General features: G+C 34.6%; 1 non-coding gene across 1 annotated transcript; it reads left to right on the top strand.

The window, feature by feature from the left end:
- The first annotated feature begins 19791 nt into the window (after nucleotides 1–19791).
- On the top strand, nucleotides 19792–19898 carry LOC141688052 (small nucleolar RNA R71). The gene has a single exon (XR_012561521.1). It is a non-coding gene; the product is annotated as a small nucleolar RNA R71 (small nucleolar RNA).
- Nucleotides 19899–22247: the final 2349 nt, after the last annotated feature.

Genomic DNA, 22247 nt, shown 5'->3' with positions numbered 1-22247 from the left:
CTTAAGATTGTGCTTTCGAAGTTTGGACGAATAATTACGAGTATTTTATAGATATCATAGTATAACCCCACGGAATACTGAAAGATGTTAGAAAGGGCTTATACGATATGACTCGTAATTGTTTATATACACGATATGTGTTAGCCAAGATCCAATTAAATAGCATGAAAGTAATTGGCTAAATCGTGGATTTGATTCATCCTTAATTTTAAAGGATGATTACGAAGTGTTTATAGATCGAATTATAATCCCCCGGAACACTAAAGATGTTAGAAGGGATTAAAACTTTGTTTCGTAATAATTTATATGCACGAAATTTGTTAGCCAAGATCCAATTAAATAAAGTGCAAGTAATTGGCTAACTCGTGAACTTAATCCGTTTTGATATTTGACAAATTATGAAGTGTTTATAGATCGAGTTATAATCCCCCGGAACACTAGAGATGTTAGAAGGGATTAAAACTTTACTTCGTAATATTTCATGTGCACGAATAATGTTAGGCAAGATCCAATTATAAAAATAATTGGCTAACTCGTGAATTTGGGTCAAATATAATCTCCCCTTTGGAGATAAAGTACTTTTATTTAAAGATCTTCTTTTTGAGATGATTTATGTGAAGATCAACTACTTATTCTAATTCTGAGTTCGAATCTTAGTTCTCTTGAGAATTTTGTTTATAAGAGATCTTGTATTAGAGCTTAAGATGAAGTAGAGAAATTAAGTACAAAGCTCAAATAAAAAGAACTCAAATAAGAAGCTAAAAGTTACCACTTTTAAAGAATGGTCGGATAAGTTCGCCGGAGGTTCGGCCGGATTTTGGAACTTTGGTCGAACTTGGGCAGCCCTTCGGGAGGCCGGGAAGTGGCCGGTTAATGGCTTATGAAAGTAATTGGCTAACTCGTGGATTTGATTCGTCCTTAATTTTAATGGATGATTACGAAGTGTTTATAGATCGAGTTATAATCCCCCAGAATACTAAAGATGTTAGAAGGGATTAAAACTTTGCTTCGTAATAATTTATGTGCACGAAATGTGTTAGCCAAGATCCAATTAAATAAAGTGCAAGTAATTGGCTAACTCGTGAACTTAATCCGTTTTGATATTTGACAAATTACAAATTGTTTATAGATCGAGTTATAATCCCCCGGAACACTAGAGATGTTAGAAGGGATTAAAACTTTACTTCGTAATATTTCATGTGCACGAATAATGTTAGCCAAGATCCAATAATAAAAATAATTGGCTAACTCATTAACTTGGGTCAAATATAATCTCCCCTTTGGAGATAAAGTACTTTTGTTTATAGATCTTCTTTTTGAGATGATTAATGTGAAGATCAACTACTTATTCGAATTCTGAGTTCGAATCTTAGTTCTCTTGAGAACTTTGTTTATAAGAGATCTTGTATTAGAGCTTAAGATGAAGTAGATAAATTAAGTACAAAGCTCAAATAAAAAGAACTCAAATAAGAAGCTAAAAGTTACCACTTTTGAAGAACAGTCGGAAAAGTTCGCCGGAAAAATTCGCCGGAGGTTCGGCCAGATTTTGGCACTTTGGTCGAACTTGGGCAGCCCTTCGGGAGGCCGGGAAGTGGTAGTGGATGTTGTCACTTGGTGGGATAAATCTTGGTTGGGTGAAGCTAAGCTTGGGTTTCAAAAACCTTGTATATATGTAAGTATATAGAAGAGAGAGAAGGTTTTTGAGAAGAAGTGTGTGTATAGAATTTGAAAGAGATGAAGAGAAGCACTTCTTGAAAAAAATCCCAGCAACTTTGTGGCTCTTTAGCTTGAAGAAAATGGGTTGGGGTGGGGATTTATTTATAGGAGAAGTTGGGTGGATTGAATGGTGGAGATTTGAGGAAAATGGATGGTGAATGGTGTATGTCACTTGGATTGATGACATGGAAAGTAGGTGGTGTTTCTTTGACATAGCCATATAAGACAAACAACTTTATGGGTTCAAAAACCCAGCTGATATATTTGAATATATATGTATTTTCCTTTTCTTTTAATCATTGTTTAATCACTTAATTAAGAATTAAACACTATTAATTATGACCACCTTAAAAACTCCTAAATAAATTACATAAAAAATATGATAAATACTTAAATAATATAAAATGATTTCCTGCAAGTTTTGCTCAACTTTAGTCAATGGTAGCTAGGTCAAACGTGGTCAATTGTGGGACCAACTGCCTTGATTTTTGTGCCCGGACAAAAATTCTCTGAATGCTACGAAATTTTTACCATAATTATAAAATACCATTTAAATGATCCATACCAAATTTCAAGTCATTCTAGCATGTAAAAGTATTTTATCTAAAAATAAAACTGTTCTGTCAGGCTTTCTTCCGAATAAAAATATCATTGGTCTTGAAATGAAGGAGATGGATCTTTTGACCAAAGTTTTGAGTTGTATAAATGCTTAAAATATATTTCCTAATTTATAAAATATATTTGGATGATAGGAAATGTGTTTGAGTTTTTTTGAATAATTTTCTCCAAGAAATGCTAATTTTATGAACCGGGAGAAAATTACTGTAAGTATACAGAATTGGGTTGCAGGACTGGATATTAATATTCCAACCATGAATATTAATAAACTTTGAGTAAAAACTCTTTTGATATATGTAGATATATATTTTGTATTAAAGAGTTAAATATTTTTGATATAGCATGAGACCTCTAAAGAATATTTCTGTAATATTCCTTATTTGAGCTTGTTGCTATATTCTTGTTGCAACACAGATCTAAGAAATATCATATCTCGATGTTTCTTCTTTGATCATATTGCATTAGAGATATATTCCACAAAAAAATAGTTTTGATATTTTGCAAAAATGGAATATCTCTTTTATCTGTTTAAAATACATGATTTTGCTAGTTTGACTTTTTGACTTTGATTTGGATCAATTAAATTCATGTCCTAATGGAGAGGATCTACGTGTTCTTAATTTTATGTTTAATCGAACAAATACCAAAACAAATAATATATCGAAGATATCCTTTCAAGAATCTTCGTTATTCCGACAAAAAGTCACACCATAACACTGCTTGTCTCAATCAAATAAGTCTTAAGGGAAAAATGATTTTTTAAAGGAATACAACAATTTTCTTATCACCTAATAGAGCTGATTATGAAAGATGTTCATACTTTATTCAAGATTCATAAGAATATATAGTATTATAGAAAAGAATGATAGCATTGGTCGCCATCCACATTTTATCTATTTACAGCTTCAATGCTTGTCCGATCAATCGATCCCATTCCGATTCATATATTAACTTTAGAAAGTTCTTTGAAATGCCTTCTTAAATCGATCATTAGAATGAATTCCCATTTAGTAGGTCTTGTATCTTTAGCATCGCGCTTCTATGCTCAATATTTTTATAATTTGACCCTATTTATATTCTTAAGAGATTTACAATCATAACTTCAAATTTTGCTTATGCTACTGATCATTCAACATATCAACTCTGTTGCTAATAATATTCTTCCTTCAGAAAAGTATGGAGATTTTCTCAATTTTCTTTGCTCGTACTCGGCTTCTTATGAATCGACGTATTCTTTGAACTCTAATCGTCTCAAATATTGGATAAATAGTTTCTCCGTACATTGGTTCTGTCGTTAAACTTATCAAATAATATTTGCACTCTTTTGTTAGGAACAATCAAATCTTTTCAATAATAGGGGTCCACTTAACCTTCTAAATAAACCATACTAACTTTTAGAACAAGTATTTTTAGGTAATCCAAATCTTATACACCTGGTCGCCATTACTATATGAGTTGGTTGTCTTCCTTCTCAACTACCACAAGGAATTCAATTAGGAAATCAATCAGATAAGAGCCCATTCATTTCCATATATCTTTTACCCTTTATTGGGTTCATTTTGCCTTCATTGGTTGACAAAACTCCAGTTACCGTTGCATATTATATTACTCGTAACTTCACTTCTAGTCTTCTATAATGGTAACACTCCTGTCATCATTTCTTACGATTACTAAGTATAACAGGTCTATCCAATAATCATCAAATCCATTTTATAAAACAAGGTCGACTAATATCACATCACATTACAACTATATGTATCACGTTTGGTCATAACACCGTCATCTAATTCCAAGAAAACTCTCGATCTCCAATCTTCTCAAACTCTTTTAAAATCCATCTAGAGGAGCCACAAGATAGTCATGGGTGGTATACTTACTAGTAGCTCTATATAACCTGGTAGAAGTTATTCCTCGGAACACACAAATCCTCTCTGTAGGTTTCTTGTCACCTTTCTCAATATCTCGTATACTCACCATATACTGTAGCTCCCGAATCCATCCTCATAGGTGCTGTTACTTCATCAGATGGGTTTTAAACTGATGGTATAGAACAAGGCATAGGGTAGATAGAAAAGATGCACTCACAGCTGAATATCCGGTAGAATCAGAGTCAGCATGTGTGGGATTCTCGAATAGGTAGTCTCACATCAGGGGATAAGATAATAACTTAAAAAGGTACAACCGTCGTAACAGAATGTAATATGTCTAACACCGGTGGAAGAGCAGGGCGTGAATCAGATGATGGTCCTTCGACTGAATGCTCCAAATGATCAGATGATCCCGGGATAAAAGAATCCACCATCGCCGCGATCTGAAAATCGCGTCGCTAGATAACAATCTTGAATCTCATCACGAATCATACCAAAACCTCCTATACAGTAGCACTCAACCTCTCGACATTCTATCTTTCTATTTCCTAATCCTAATTCTAATCCTCTATCCATTCCCGATAATCTAGGCTTGTTTCAGTGACTTATAACCTGTGGCTCTGATGCCAAACCTGTGACACCCTCCAAACCCGAATCAGAAGTTTGGGGTTCATAACACACACCCAATATATAAACCTGTATATAAAATATTATATGCATTGACCCTTCTTTACACAACCATGGATTGTAACTGGTTAAAGTATGAAAATAAGCCACAACCTTAACTTTTATTACATCATAGCAAATCCCAATTAGTTCAACTTACATCTGATAATGATATCGTTTTTACAATCTTGCATAACTCATTTCCAATATAAAACTCCCACTAGCTCGATCCAGCTTAACCTGGAATCCTAGCTCGTACACTGAACAGGGAATCCTCATTACCAACAATTTCTTTTTCAGCTGTTGAAAACATAAAAAAGTTTGCAAGAGTGAGCTAACTAGCTCACCAAGTCATAATAGCGATAACCGATGTTAAACAATGATCAACTGAAATGATTCTATAGAATCAAGTTTCCTGATAAGAAATGATTAGAATTGGATATTCACTTTTCATTTTAAAAACCAAGGTTAAGTTGTTGATCAGTCACGCACTAACCCCGAGCAAGGCTCCCAGCTCTGCTCTATATACTGGATCCAAGGCACGTATTGGCCTAATATGACCACGAATCTGGTCTGACCACGAATCTGGTCCACATTTATAAAACCATCCAATTCTAAAACAATTCAATATGATAACCGTTGCAATTCAATAAAAATAGAATCATGATTAACATTGATAAAACATTTATCTCAGAGCATGAAACATTTTACATGTATCACCAGGGTGTATCAAAGTGTAAATATGAAGAACCGCTTCAAGCCTGATGAAAAATCAAGTATATGAAGAACAATAGTTCAATGATAATACAAGGTATAGATATTTGTTGTGATCGGGTATTCCAGGGTGTATACGTTCCTGTATGCATAAGAAATTCTGTAGAAATACTTGGTTCATGGTGTGTATGTATTTTGTGGAGTAGTATTATATTTGTATGGTTTAATATCAGGGAAATCAACCATTGGTGGTTCACAAGAAAAAAAAGCTTACGGCTCAAGTTCAACGATACGATTAGGGTTCAAGGTTGAATAGTTTAAAGCGTTTGCAATATAAAACATGATTTATTTTGAATACTAGCAACATGTTATGAGAAAGTTCAAAAATATTTGCAATATATCTTGAAGAAGGTTCAGAAGTACTTGCCTTATCATAGATGATTACCAACTTTACTTGTACTCATCTAATAGTTTTACTCATCAATCACTTTCCTTCTCCTTATATGCCTTGCTTCTATTCATCAATCACTTGCCTTCTCTTTCTATGCATCAGTTCTATTTACGGATCACTAACTTTCTTTTTTTATGCCTCGCTTACTCTGCTAGGCATCAAAAATATCTATCAATACTCACTCTCATATCATTCTAATCATCACATAGACGTCATAAGCTTTTATCTACCATTCGTTTTACCCAAATCCGATTTACGGATTGAAAGTTACAGCAAAAACCGTCAAACAATAACCACATAGGCATATAACATATTAATCAGATAGCACGTAGCACATAGCATGCAAGATATTCGATCAAAATAATTTTCAAAGAAGATCCGGGGCCAAAATGATTTTTTCCAGGTATTTGTTACGATTTTTTGAATATTTTTCGGAGTTAAAACGGGTATCCGAATCATTTTATAATAAAATAATCGGGTTCGAACACCCAAATCTTGTTTTAAAACAATTTTATGATAATTATCGAGCCTTGAGAATAATTTAAAATAATATATTTAAGCTCGAAACTATTTTTCGGAAATTTTGAATCTAAATAAATAATTAAATCTAATTAAATAATCAATCAAAATTAATTAATAACTAATTAAATTAATTAATCAATTAATATTTAAATTAATTGAATAATTAAATAATTAATTATCAACTAAAATTATTTAATTAATTAATTAAATAAGATTTATTTTAGAATTAAAAATAATTTTCATAAATAATGAATGATTGTTTTTTGAAATAAAAATGAATTTTAGAAATTAAAAACATAATTTTTTTGAATTATTTTAAAAAGAAAAATTCAGAAACAGTCTTCGATTTTAGGATTAGAGGAAAACAAGATTAAAGGCGGGTCAACTACAGAAAACAGGTTGATGGATCAGGAAACGGGTCGGGCCAACGAAGAACACCGCCGGGTGTTCCCAGATTCCGGCGAACAAGCAATTCCCGACCAACCAAATTCGTGGCCAAAACCGAATCGTTTGATACGATTCTTTACACCAATCAATTCCTCTTCCACGCAGCAACTCAGAAAGGACCTTGTCGCCTACCTCTAACCCCCAGACCTTGTTCTCCGGCCAAATGGCCATTAACTCCGGCGAAGCTCGAAGCTTCTTCGGTCGGACAAATTCGATCTCCATCAATACGTTCAATTACAGAAAATGACTCCCCTGGACAAGCCCAAAAACCTGGTAACCTTAAAATATACCCAGATTCAATAAACATAAAACCCCTAAATCTAATCAAGAACATTCATACGCATGGAACCCTAATTTTTCAATTCGAAAATCAAACAACAATTTGAACATGTTATTGAACTCCAAATTAGTCATATAATATACCAAAATGACTAGAAAGAAAAAATCTACATGATTATGCCATTAAATCAAATCAAAAACATCAAGAACAAAATTTCATAATTTAATACATAAATAATTCAAAATAAAATAATTAAATAAAAAATATACCTTGATTTCTACACTAAAAGTATTGATTGATTCAGAAAGGTCTTTTCGAGAGCTTCGATTTGATATATGGCATGCCCGAATCGGAGTTCGATAATGCCTCTAAATCCTCATTTGATTATGAAGAACGCATCGTTTAATTTGGGTTTTCTCTATAAATACTATATTTTACTGATCGATTATGATTATACGAATAAAATGAAATAAGAAAAGGGCTATTTATATTTATTGAATATTGGTTCGTGTTGGATCATTTTGGATCGATAAATTTGTTACTTAGCCGCTAAGGAACTGCAAAAATGATCCGATTTGATACCCGTATTGGATAATTATCCAAACCGGGGTTCTAATAAAACATTTTATATGAAAATAATGTAATAATATCCCGTCATTCGAGAATACGGGTTTTGTTGCTTTATCAAAATGATTATCGTATCGAAAATTTTGCACCGGGCCGCGCACGGGTCAAACCGTAATCCAGATTGAAAAAGTTAAAACATGAAAAATGTCCGGAATTACCAGATTAGGTTAGAAAAGAGTTTTCGGAAGAGTTTCAGGTTGTAAATACGTAAAACCGTTGAAGTTGGACGACTCCCGGCTTTATAAAATAATTTTGTAATTATTCAAAAAATAATTAATAAATTCATAACTCAATATAAAATCATATAACGGTCCAAAAATTACCATAAAAATATCATAATTATCTATATTTTATTCTGGTCATAATAAAATTAACATACTTATACTTTATCACATATAAGCATCCACATATCCACACCAATCATCAGATAATTCACCAAAAATCACATAATAGTCACATAATAATTATTTATCAATAAAAATAATTACGCGCTATGTCCTGGATATTACATCCTTTGTTAGATATATTTGATAATGTCATGGCTAATATGATTTATGTTGATCTTACTTAAACAGGATAAATCAATACTTACTGGAAGTCAGGACTTAAGGATATCAATACTTATATTATCAGGAGATAATCATCAGAAGATGAATATCAGAACTTAAGTACTAAAGAACGTTCAGATAAGGACATCAGCTGATTAAAGGAAAGAAGATCGAGACAAACATAAGAAGAGATATGCATGAAGAAGGAATTCTATGAAGAATAAAACACTTGGAAGAAAAGATATCTGATTGTTATATTTTAGGAAGCAGAATTATATTCCATATCAATTAGCGATTATCTTGTAACTGTGTAGTATATAAACACAGACATAGGGTTTACACTATAAGTGTTATCATATTCGAGAAGATTATTCATTGTAACCCTAGCAGCTCTCGTGATATTTGTTCATCACTGAGAGGTAACAGTTCCATACTGTTACAGAGTTTATTGTTTCAATAAAGTTTGTTTTCTGTTACTTGAGTTATTAAAGTTTGATTTGATTGTACTTTACACTGTATTCACCCTCTCTACAGTGTGTGTGTGACCTAACAAGTGGTATCAGAGCCTATCTGTTAACGCACAAACAGTTTAAGATCCAAACACAATCATGTCTAACACAGAAACTCCAACTAAGCCCACCAAAACTGAAGAACCTCCAAAGACACAAATTCAAAGTCGGTATGAGACCATCAAAGTTCCCATATTGAGACCATCTGAATATGCCATTTGGAAGGTGAGGATGACCATGTTTCTGGAAGCTACAGATCCAGAATATCTTGATAGAATCAAGGAAGGACCTCACAAACCAACCAAGCTCGTTGTTGCAGTTGCAGGTGAAGCAGCAAAGACTGTACCAAAGGAGAAGAGTGATTACACTGCTGAAGATATCGCATCAATTGCTAAGGATGCTAAGGTACGACACTTACTGCATAGTGCCATTGATAATGTAATGTCAAACAGGGTAATTAACTGCAAGACTGCAAAGGAGATATGAGATGCTCTGGAAACAAGGTGTCAGGGAACTGATACAATTAAGAAGAATAGGAAGACAATACTCACTCAAGAGTATGAACACTTTGACTCAAAGGCTAATAAGTCATTGACTGATTTATATGATAGATTTGTCAAACTCTTGAATGATTTGTCACTAGTTAATAAGGAGTATTATCTTGAAGATTCAAACCTTAAATTCCTGTTAGCTCTTTCTGAATGCTGGGATTTGAAGGCAACAACAATAAGAGACAACTACAATCTTGATGAAACAACTCTTGATGAAATTTATGGAATGCTTAAGACTTATGAACTTGAGATGGAACAAAGAAGCAAGAGGAAAGGTGGAAAGTCAAGGACAATTGCTCTTAAGACTGAAGAAGAATCCCCCAAAGCACCTACCTCAAGGAAAGATAAGGGTAAAGCTCTTTTCACAAAGTCTGATACTGAGTCATCAAGTTCTGAAAGTAATGATGACTCAGAATCTGAAAGCCTGCCTGAGACGGATGCTGATGAAGAGATGATGAAGCTGTGTGCTCTTATGGTGAAAGGGATCACAAAGATTGCATACAGGAAGTTCAGGAAGGGAAATAAGTTTTCCAGGAAAGGCACAAGTTCTGATAAGAAGAATTTGAGAAGATTTGAGAGCAGAGGAGGAAAGTCTGACAGAGGAGATTATACAAATGTCAAATGCTACAACTGTGATAAAAAAGGCCACATATCACCTGATTGCAAGAAAGTGAAGAGTGACAAAGGCAAGGCTCTTGTCACAAAGGAGAAAAGTTGGACAGACACCTCAGACTCTAAAAGTGAGGAGAATTATGCTTTGATGGCAAATGCTGATAAAGCAAGTGCTGAAAGCAGTTCTGAAGCTGCTGAATCAAAGGTACCTCAGACTACTTATGGAGTTGAGAAGATATCTTAAAACCATGTTTGTTGGTTATAGAGATCAAACTTTAACATGTGAAAGATTAACTTCTGAAAATCTTGCTTTTAAGAAAATAAATGATTTCTTAGAAAAAGAGTTAGTTATGTTCCATCAAACTCAGAAAGATAGAGATGATGCTTTTTATGTTAGGGATAAAGTGCTAAAAATGAATGAATCTCTAAAAACTGAGTTAGAAAAGGAAAGAGAGGTTATCAGGACTTGGACTAACTCTGGAAGAACAACTCAAAATTTGCTAAGTAGTGAAAACTGAAAAGAGGGCTTAGGTTATGGAGAGGATAAGAATGATAAGGGAACTTTAGAAATTAAGCCTATTGTTGTTAAGCAAAAGCCAAAGTTAAAACCTGTTAAGTTTGTAGCTGTAAAGTCGGATAATGAGAAATCAGAAGTTAAAAAGGGATAAACTTCTGACAAACTAAAATAGGAAAAGACAGCTGAAGTAAACATAGGCTTAATGACTAAGAAGCAGCTTAAGCATAAGCTGAAAGATGTTAAGAATGCAAAAAAGGTAAAATCACCTAGGAAAAATAGGAATGGAAAGGAAGGTGTGAATAAAAGCAATGATTATAAACCTGTTCCTAAAGCTCCTAGGAAAACATGTCATAACTGTGGAAGTTCTAACCATCTGGCTTCTTTTTGCAGGAAGAATAAGAATATAAACTCCTTACCTTCAAAGTCAGGAGTTAAGAGTCAGTCTGTTAGATATAAGCCACAAAATCCTTGTTTTCATTGTGGTAGTTTATGGCATTCCATTTATACTTGTAAGGAATATCATAATTTGTACTATGATTATTATCAAATAAAACATTCTTTAAAGAAAGTTTCCATTGTTCCTTCTAGTGTAAATTCTGATTCAAAGTCTGATAGTGTAAATTCTGATAAGCAGTCGTGACTCACTTACACTGAGAAGCCACTGTAAAATGGAATTTAAAAAGATGCACAAAATTAGCACAAAAGAGTTGAGGTGGACTCAAGCATGAACTCATTCAATAGTAGGTTTCAGAATAGTGACAGGTTTTTAGTAAACTTTTAGTTATGCCTTATTTCTAAGATGTACTGAAGTGAATTAGACTTTACTCTTTGTCTGATATTTAGCTTAATGCACACACTAAACACTCCATATGAATGATGAAAATTACTGTGGTGATCTATGTTATTTTAGATGAACAATTTCTATGTCACTTGCACAAATTCTGAGGACAAGTTCTGATTGCACGTTCTGATGATTAAGTTCTGAAGAATCTATATCAGAATTTGTGTGAGGACTTACTAAGATAGGCATTCATTTTTTGAATTAAGAAATTATGTTATGATAACTGTTAAGTTCTGATATAAGTCTAAGTTCTGATATTAAATTCTGATCCTTTACTTGACTTATTTGTGGATAAAATCTAAAAATAGTTTCATTTTAAATCAGACTATGTTTGGGTATAATATTAACAGTCAATATCATTAGGGATAATGGTTCACGACACGTACAGTAATTTTTACTTGTTACTTGTGCGCATTAACCCTGACTTACACTTCCAATGACTTTTTTCGTTTTCCCAGTCTAGGGAGATGAGGTAGAATTAATGCTACCTGCCAGCATTAAATTTCTTTGCGTCTCCTGGCATTCTTTTGCCTATATAAACAACCACTTCACATCAGCCTTCACATCAACTCTTTTATCACAAAACTCATCTCCATTCTCTTTATATCAAAAACACCATGGTCAATTACAATATGTTTTTGAACTATGAAATATTCAACATGGAGCTGAGCTGTGAAGCCTGACAGCAGGAATGGCACGTCACTGCCATTCCTGATGAGATATGGGACTCAGTTCCCCATGAGGTACTCACCCACCTCCTATTCTTCTACATGGATTACCATCGCCATCTGGAGCGATTGGAGAAGGAAAGGCTGGAAGCTCTCCGCCAGCAAGAGCGAATCATCAGACTCGCTATTCTGTTTGTCGAGAGTAGGAAGAAGAAATGATTTATTTTCTTCTTCTGGTTTTTCTTCATCGTCAGCCTTGCCCTGCTTCTTGAGCTAGGACAAAGGCTGTTGATGTTAGGTTTAGCAGCTTAGGACAATCTTGTAAAAGTTCTGATGTACTTTAAATTTCATGAATGTATTCTCTTAATATATTAATGAAATTTCTTTTTTTTGCAAGTTCTTGTCTCTGAGATGTTTTGTAATGCATTGATAAATCCTGATAAATATTCATATTCTGATGACCATTTCAATTTTAATTTAAATTAAGTTCTGATTTTACATTATCAGTACTTGTTCCCTTGATTTATTTTGGTCATTCTCACTCGAATTTTTTTCAGAATATTGGTGTTGCAGTGAAAATAATTGAATAAGTGGAAACAATTTCAATTTTGAATTAAAACTGATTTACCTTGATTAATGGAATTACTGGGTAAGTGGAACGGTTTTTCCTTGAAAAACTGTAAGTGGGTAAGTAATGATTACTGTTTTCCCGTGCCCATTAACTATTCATTATTACTGCATGTCTAACAGGTTTCCAACAGTTACATTTTTGTTCAAAGTATAAGACAGAGAGAGGATTTTTTAATCTTTTATTCACTTTTATACTTTATCTCTCTATTTGCTTTTACTCCCTTTCTTCTCCTGACGTTGGTTTTTCATATAGACATTCTATCAAACATCTAACAGGCACTCTTAAATCTCGATTATTTTCATGGAACCTAAGGATTTGATCATTGATGGAGCTAAATTTGTTCCAAATAACTATGCTGTAATTCTTGATAATGCTGAAGCTCCGTCTGAGTTGCATTTTATGCAAGATCTTCTTGCACACAGTGAAATCGGATATGCATTGACCCAACCTTCAACCTTTTCGAGCCAACAAGTTCTGACATTTTGGAGGACTGGAAACTTTGATAATGGTGGTCAAAATGGTACTCCTAGTATTGTTTTCGAAGTGGATGATTCTACATATGGAGTAACTCCTGGTACAATTCGCAAGGCCCTACATCTACCAGAAGGATGTACTTTTTCAACCCCGGAGGAATCAGCTCTTAAAGAGTTCATGGCTAGTTTGGGGTATGAGCAGAGTTTGGCAAAACTTGGGCAGTTGAAACGGGCTCATATCAGAAAGGAATGGAGCTTTTTCTTTGACTGCATCACTAAAGCTTTTGGGAATAAATGTTCAAACTTTGATGCTATTCCTATAATGAGTCAGCACATCGGGTAAGCTATCATTAACCAAACTCATTTTTATCTTGCAACTGCTGTGATAGGTTTTATTGGGGATAGGATGACAGAAGATAGGAATGTTGTCTACTTTGCTAGATTTTGTCAGCTTATTTTTAACCATTGTTGTGCTGATAACCCCCAACCTACCACTGACTTAACTCCATCTTTCAAAATTGCAAAACGAGCCTTTAATGATTTGGTAAATGCTGATGTTAAGAAAAAGGTGGTTAGACCCTTACAGATTCCTCAAACTGTAAAGCAGATCTTAGTAAATGCTGATCCTGATACCTACAGATCTGTTTATCCTGATGTCCAACCAACCACCACATCTCAATCTCCACAACAACCATCAGCACATACCACTCATACTACTCAACCTACCCTCAGGCAATATCTCAAATCATATCTCTCCACTTCACAGACAGTTCAACCTTCATCCTCAGCACCTACTGTGAAGCCTTCATCTTCCAAGGCTAAGAGGACAAAGACTATTTCTCAAACACCTCAGAAGAGAAGAAGGATTGTTTTGAGAGATGAATCTGATAGTGAGGAACAGGTTTCTACTTCAGAACCTGTTGATAAAGAAGCTGAGAAAGTTCCTTCTCAGAAGGATTCTGCAATTGGGGGATCTAGGCTTCTCAAAAGTCTTAGAAGAATGACTGTTGATGAAACTCCCAAGGAATCCATATCTTCAAAGGGATACAAGAAACAGAGGGCAAAAAGGCCAGTTTCAAATGATGAGGAAGCAGAAGCTAAGGAAGGAGATCAGGAATCTCTGATCTCACAAGAACCAGAATCTACTAAGGCCACTGCTTCTCCATTAACTTCAACTAAGGAAGCTGTTACTGAAAAGGCCAACACACCTTCTGTGTCTCCTAAGACTATATCTGCTGTTAATTCAGGCACAAGTGCTGATATTGATATCCAGAACTTGGTTGTGCCTGAAGTACTTTACTTAGAAGCTTCAATAACAACTAATCCATCAACAACACCTATTACTGATGCTGCTCAAACTCCAGAATTATCTACTACACCTTCTCTGCATCTAGATGCTGATGATCAGAATATAGGTGAGCATCAGGATATGGCTGTTGATCAGAACTTGGAACCAGATCAGCAATTAGAGGATGATCTTGAAGCCTCCATTGCTACTCATACTGTTGTTTTATCAGAAGATACTGATTCTGTAAGTTCTGATGCTGCAAATGCTGGAGATACTGGTGATGCTGCTCCAAATGAAGATGCTGATGAAGCAGGTCCTTCAGGACATGCTCCTCAACAAACTGTTCTTAAATCTGAACTTGTTAAGAAGTTTGTTACAAGAGAAGCACTAGTGCCTGGGAGTGAAACTCCTGCAGGACATGAGTGGACTAAGGAATGGAACTCAGTTACCTGTGCTCCATCTGCACAGCATCTTGCTGAGCACTTGACTAAAGCTGATGAGATGTTAATTACTGATGATTTCAAAACACAGCTTAGAGTCACTGCATTGAGTACTAAACATCTACAAGGTCTTCATTCAACTACTCATGCAGAGTTACATAAGATTCAGGAAAAATTCATTAAGCAAGAACAAGTTCAGAAGATTGACAAGAAAAATTTTTCCAACCTACCTTTGACAGAGTTGCTTATATTGAGAAGACTCAAGAGAAACAACAAGCTCAGATTGATGATATTCTGAAAAATCAAGCTTCTCAGCAATCTCAACTTAATGAAATCCAAGCCTCAGTGGAATTGCTTGTCTCTCTTCTCTTACTTGCTGATGCCAAAAAGGGGGAGAAAGTAATTAAGTCCAAATGCAAAACTGATAAGACACTGAAGGGGAAGGATGATGAAAAGGATGATCATGGAAACCCTGGAATGGGTAAAGGTCATAGTCAAGGTAGAGGTTTCTCATCAAGAAAAGCTGAAATCACAAGTCACATGACAAGTTCTGATACTGGAAAAAGAATTAGTTCTGCTACTGGTAAAAGGATAAGTTCTGATGAACTTTTAAATCTTGATGAAGAAATGTCAAGAAAGGTATTTCTTCAGGAAAATCCAGGAATGGACTTGGAGAGTTTAATGGAAGAAGAAGCCAAACTTAAATCAGAAAAAGTCACATCTAAATCTGAAGCTTCTGGTAAAAAGACACTTCCAAAACTCAAAGGCATTGTGATAAAAGAAAGGACAAATACTGAAGCAACATTGGCTAAATCACAACCGCAGATAGATCCAAGATCAAAGGGTAAAGAAAAAGTTGGTGAACCTATCAAGGTTTATGTGCCTCCTGAGAATGAAGAAATCACTGATGAAAATGATGATCTTGCTCTGACTTCAAGAAAAGTTTTTAAGACAACCTCTGACATGGCTCAAGTTGTTCAGAGTCAAGAGACAGTAAGTTCTGATATTCCGAAGAAGCAAGTAATCTCTGACATAGCTCAAGTTTACTTGATATCAGAAGATAAATCAAAGACACTCCTACCAGGATTCACTAAAGCAAAGCAGACTCAACCTTTGAAGACTGCTGCAAGTGGTTTTGAAGCAAGAGTAGTTACTGGAAAGGAAACAAGAGATAAAACTGGATTGGGAAGTACTGATGAAAGAAGAATACAGAACACTACCAATGATCTAACTTCCTTGAGTGAACCAGGTATTGGAGCAACTCCTGAGAGATTGAATCAACTGGAATCTGTACAAATGGTTTACCATACCTACTTGAAAGAACACATCTTGTTGTACTTCATGACAGGTGGTAGGGTTTATCATATAAGGCAAAATGCCATTCTATTAAAGTATTTTGAAGAACTGGAGCATGTACTGTTCTTACTTCAAGTGAATGACAGATTAACAGAAAGTGCTGCAAACTATTTGAATGATCAGATTTAGAGACAGAAAAGGCTTTATTCTGTTAAGTCTGACATCACATATCTTCCAAAGTACAGAGATCACAAGGGTGATATAGTTGAAATGAAGCCCAACACTGCTAAGATTATAACTACCTTTTTGGGTTACAGGGCTGTGGAATTCAATCTTGAGTCTGATAAAGCATATTTGATCAGACTGGATCAGGATATAAGAAAAGCTAAGATTAATGATCTCAGGGCTGCAATCTTTCAAATTGGTGAAGATACTGCAGAGCTTAAAGATGCTAAAAGGAGGATGATTGATGAACTCAGATATGCTGAGAAATGTTTGTTGAAGAACTATCTTAGAACAACTCCTAACATCAAAGAGATCAGAAGATGAAGCCAAGTCAAGATCTACAACTGCTTAAATTATGATATTTGTACAGACTGAAGTTGTTATCAGAAGTTAAAGATTGGTAAAGCTTTAAGGACTGTAAGTTGTAGTTATCTAGTCTAATTCTCATGCATTTGTACTTAATGTTTTTGACATCATCAAATATCTGTTAAACTTGTATATTATGCTAATTTACAAGTTGGGGGAGATTGTTAGATATATTTGATAATGTCATGGCTAATATGATTTATTTTTAGTTTTTCAGATCTTACTTAAACAGGATAAATCAATACTTACTGGAAGTCAGGTATTAAGGATATCAGTACTTATATTATGAGGAGATAATCATCAGAAGATGGATATCAGAACTTAAGTACTGAAGGACGTTCAGATAAGGACAGCAACTGATTAAAGGAAAGAAGATCGAGACAAACATAAGAAGAGATATGCATGAAGAAGGAATTCTATGAAGAATAGAATACTTGGAAGAAAAGATATCTGATTGATATATTTTAGGAAGTAGAATTATATTCTATATCAATTAGCGATTATCTTGTAACTGTGTAGTATATAAACACAGACATAGGGTTTACACTATAAGTGTTATCATATTCGAGAAGATTATTCATTGTAACCCTAGCAGCTCTCGTGATATTTGTTCATCACTGAGAGGTAACAGTTCCATACTTTAACAGAGTTTATTGTTTCAATAAAGTTTGTTTTCTGTTACTTGAGTTATTAAAGTTCGATTTGATTGTACTTTACACTGTATTCACCCCCTCTACAGTGTGTGTGTGTGTGACCTAACATCCTTCCCCCTTAAAAGGATTCTGTCATTATAATCACACTAAGGATCAGATAATGATATATTCAAGTATCTCACTTCCATTTTCTCAGGTTGATCCCTCAACCTTACAACTTTTCATAAACTTTTACTTGCAACATCACTCATTACTTAACAGCCTCTTACGGACATCATATTCTATTAGTTGCTCATATAACTTAACTCAAGTCTCCATTTTATATATAATGAAGTTTAATTACTTTTCCTGAATATACACACATAAACAACCTATAAACCAGCTATACGTGTGGCTGTGAAGCCAACTCACTTACACTTATCTTGCTTATTTTACTATTTCAAAAGGACCAGCATAATGCCTATTAATTCTCTCTTCTTTCTAATTTTAGTAATTCATGCTCATGAACGTTTAAAATAGTTACTGGTTGTTAAACCTTATTCCCACATGTTTCTTTGTTCAATTAACCTAGTTTGTAATCGCTTTTAATCGTATTCGAGGCTCTTTAATCGTTCCCTTAATCTTCTTGTCCATCTAAGAATGATATATTGAAACCAGGGCGTATTTGATTTCTAATGTTCTTGAAATTACCTTAGAATTAAGAATCAACGAGAAAATCTTGACTGGATACGATTGCCGCACAAACGTATCGCCATATCTTAGTTTCCTTGAATCACAATCGAGTATATTTGTTGAGCAAAAATCTTTTACTACCTTGAAGAAAATACACCAACCTGGAGGTATCACCAACATATTCTAACCCATATTATCACTTATTTTGGTTCTAAGAATTTCTCATATGAAACTGACTGTAGTGCTTTCTTTGACGTCTAGTCACATTTAACGTTTATTCTTTCTTTATGCCATACTATCAGAAAGTCTTCCTTGACATCTATATCTTGTATCATATTCCCGGAGTAATTTGAATCTCTTGAGTTATCGATGTTTAGCCAAATTCCTATCTTTTAGTTCTTCCTTACTTAATGCCCCTTCATTTAGGAGTGGTATATACTATTATGGTTCGACATAATTCATCGTATTCTGAATACTCTTGTCAAATCTCAAATCAAACAATATTGATCGTTTACAATCAGTTTCTGGATCTGATAACATACCACCATTTCTTCAAGCAGCAAATAACCCACTTATTGGACAAACTGTTTATTAATAAAAGAGAATGATTAGGTTTGGATAACCTACCGATAATGATGCAATTAACGCTTTCCTCACCTTTGGTTCTCAGGTGACTTCACTACGACGTCTCTTGGCAAAATGTATCCATCTAGTCTTTGATGTCCCGCCTTAACTCTTGGGTAAGTATAACATTCATTTACATGTTTCCCCTATTTTCTCTTCATGTCTGGTCATTAGATATTTTCTTTTAGCCTTCAGTACTTAATCGTACTCCTGGGATGCATTCCCTATCTCAATTTACAAATGTTTCCTGAATTTTTCACCTTACTTCTATCCCACATAATACCCATATCTTACCTATATCCTGACATCTTATAAAGTTTCTTTATCATCCTTTTTGATTCCACCTTCTTTCCTATTTCTGTTCTTCATTCTCATAGCTCATTCAAAACCAAACTATTGATATTAATACTCATTTTGATGTCATATCAAATTAGATATCAATACGAACTTTGATGCTCACAATATTCCATACTGAAGTAAACATCAATCATCTATATAAATACCACTTTTGATATTTAACAACAACCTAAGTATCAACATCAATCGGAAATTGAATTTAATCCGTATCTCATATTTATCCAAAACAGAAATACTTGATAAATCATTTATTGTATGATTGTCAAGACAATTTAGAAACAAGACATCCTTTAATAAAACTTTATGGCAGGTGATAAAATCTCTTTGATTGTCTAATAAAATCCATATTGATGTAGTTATTAATCTCTTCTTTATTCCATCTCCCTTCTTCCCTTCTTTCCTTCCTTCTCTTTGCTCTGTCTTAAATCTTTAGTCTCTGAGTTAGTCTCTGAGTTGGGTTCTGGTATTCATTAGCAGCCATCAGTTCAATCAACTCATAAGCTTCATCGTAGCTCTTAGCCCATAAGGCTCCATCTGATGCTGCATCGAGCATGGATCTAGACTATGCTCCCAAACCATTATAAAAGCAGTTGATAATCATCCAGTTAGGCATCCCATTATGAGGACGCTTCCTAAGCATCTCCTTGTAGCGCTCCCAAGCTTCACATAAAGATTCTCCCGATTGCTACACAAATTGAGTAAGAGCGTTCCTGATTGCAGCTGTCTTCGCCATAGGGAAGAATTTAGTGAGAAACTTTTGAGCAAGATCTTCCCAAGTAGTGATAGAACCTGCTAGTAGAGAATGCAACCAACACTTAGCTTTATCCCTCAGAGAAAAAGGAAAAAGCCTCAGCTTCACAGCATCTTCCGAAACACTGTTAAACTTGAAGGTATTGCAGATCTCGATGAAATCCCTAATGTGCATATTGGGATCTTCCATTGGAGAACCCCCAGACTGGACTGAATTCTGTACCCATTGAATCGTGCTAGATTTGATTTCAAAGGTATTAGCCACAATGGATGGTCTGACAATGCTAGATTGAATGTCATTAATCTTCGGTTGAGAAAAATCCATCAAAGCCTACAGATTCGCTACTGGTTCGCTCATTACAGTAAAACTAGAGTACCTGAAACACAATAAGTAAACCGTGAAAGTAAAAGAATCTGAGTCAGTGAACTTTAACGACCACTGATGTCAATCACATAAACTAAAAATTAACACCGAGTCCCCCGCAGAGGCGCCAAAAACTTGTTAGGGCGAAAACACGTGCTAAAATTACACGCAAGTATACGCGTTCACAAGTAGTATTAGATATAAATCAGATTCATTCCCACAGAGACTCTTTTTAGTTAACTTAAGATTATGCACCTATGCAACAATGGTATGGCTATCGCTCAATGCTAAGACAATAACAAGTTGAGATGTTTATAACTAAGATTAAACTAACATGCAATTAACTAATAATAAAAGTGATTGAATTAACTCTATGAGACAAACATGGGATTCTAACTTCATTATATACTTCATTCAAAGTCATTGTTCTTAATCTTAGCATGCAATGGTGATGACAACTAATTAGATAACACGAAACTAGTAAACACCAACTTTCATTGTACGAATACCCTACTACCAGACATCCACAAAAGAGATAGAAGCTGAATAGACACCAATTATGTTGAGACCCTATATGTCTATAGAATTTGACAACATAAAGGTTTAATGAACAATTTATCTATCGTGATTACATAGGGCAAGTAAGATGGTTAAAATTACCTACGAATCATGCATAATAAATACATGAACCTATGCTAGCATGGCAAGTACTAAACCTTTATATTCACTTTCGCTTCAATAGAGATTAACACACTATCTTATATGTTAGCTACGCACATAAGACGAATAAGCACAACCAATACTAGGATATCAATCAATCATCACACACCAAGATATTGAAATAAATTAACTATAGAAATCTATAAGTAAATCTGTTAGAACCCCACGATAATGATTAGTTCATAACCGAACTCATCGTCACTGCGGGTTCCAAAGAAAACATGATATAAAACAATATAAGAGTACCAGGGTTCAAAGACAAATCGAAAACAAGCATCCAAGTATCAACTATATTAAAGAAAACAAAAGTCTTCTTCTCCATAGCCGTCTCGTGCTCTCTAGGTCTTCTTATTGCTCTCCCTAGTCTCCTTGTTGATAAAAACGTCTTTTTATTGGTATATATAAGCCCCTAGTGGACCTGGACCCTCAAAATCTTCAATTTCTACTAAAATCAGGATTCTGGGGAAAAAAAGGGCGGAGCGGCCGCGCTCAAATCAGCGCGGGCATGCTGGTTTTGGCAGAAAGTCGGCGCTGGCACGCTGGAAGTTGGGGCGGCCGCGCAGGGTTTCTTGATTTTTCTGTTGATTCTTCTTTTGGCCGTATCTTAAGTTCTGCTCGTCAGAATTAGGTGATTCAACTGCTCAAAAGAAGCTAACAAGATTCTCTACAACTTGAGAATGGCCTAGGCTTCCAATTCTGATCTCTTTTTAGCATATTTCATTGAAAAGCTTCTTTCTTCCTCCAACTACTACCTGCAATGTAATAACACAAAAACACATCGAAAATACCAATAACTTGAGTCCAAAATACCAACTTAAGCCTGTAATGAAGCGTTACAAGTAGAGATAAAATCCACTTATCAGACACCAATCAAGGAAATCAAAACTGAGAATACAGGAAAGAGAAAGAAGAATATGAATGGGAAAATTGGAGTGAACAAGAGCATTAACTTTGCATTTATTGCAGATGCTCCGAGGAAATAATGTCAGAAGTATGGCTATACAAATCACCTAACTTACCTTTGTAAAAAGGCTGTTAGTAAACCAAAGGTGGGAGCATGTAAATACAATGAAGCAAAGGCCGAAGATCCCTACTCATTCTGTGATAAATTTGAATGCATTCCTTCCAATATGAAAGTAATGAAAAGCCGTCATAAACTGAGAGTAGATCTCAAAGAAGTTAACCTTTGATCTACAACATAAAGGAAAAATATAAATCAATCATTTGAAACTC

The sequence above is a fragment of the Apium graveolens genome, chromosome 9, assembly GCF_009905375.1.
Source record: "Apium graveolens cultivar Ventura chromosome 9, ASM990537v1, whole genome shotgun sequence".
Lineage (NCBI taxonomy): Eukaryota > Viridiplantae > Streptophyta > Magnoliopsida > Apiales > Apiaceae > Apium > Apium graveolens.
The sequence above is the reverse complement of the archived record's forward strand: the minus strand, read 5'-3'. Positions and strand labels throughout refer to the sequence as shown.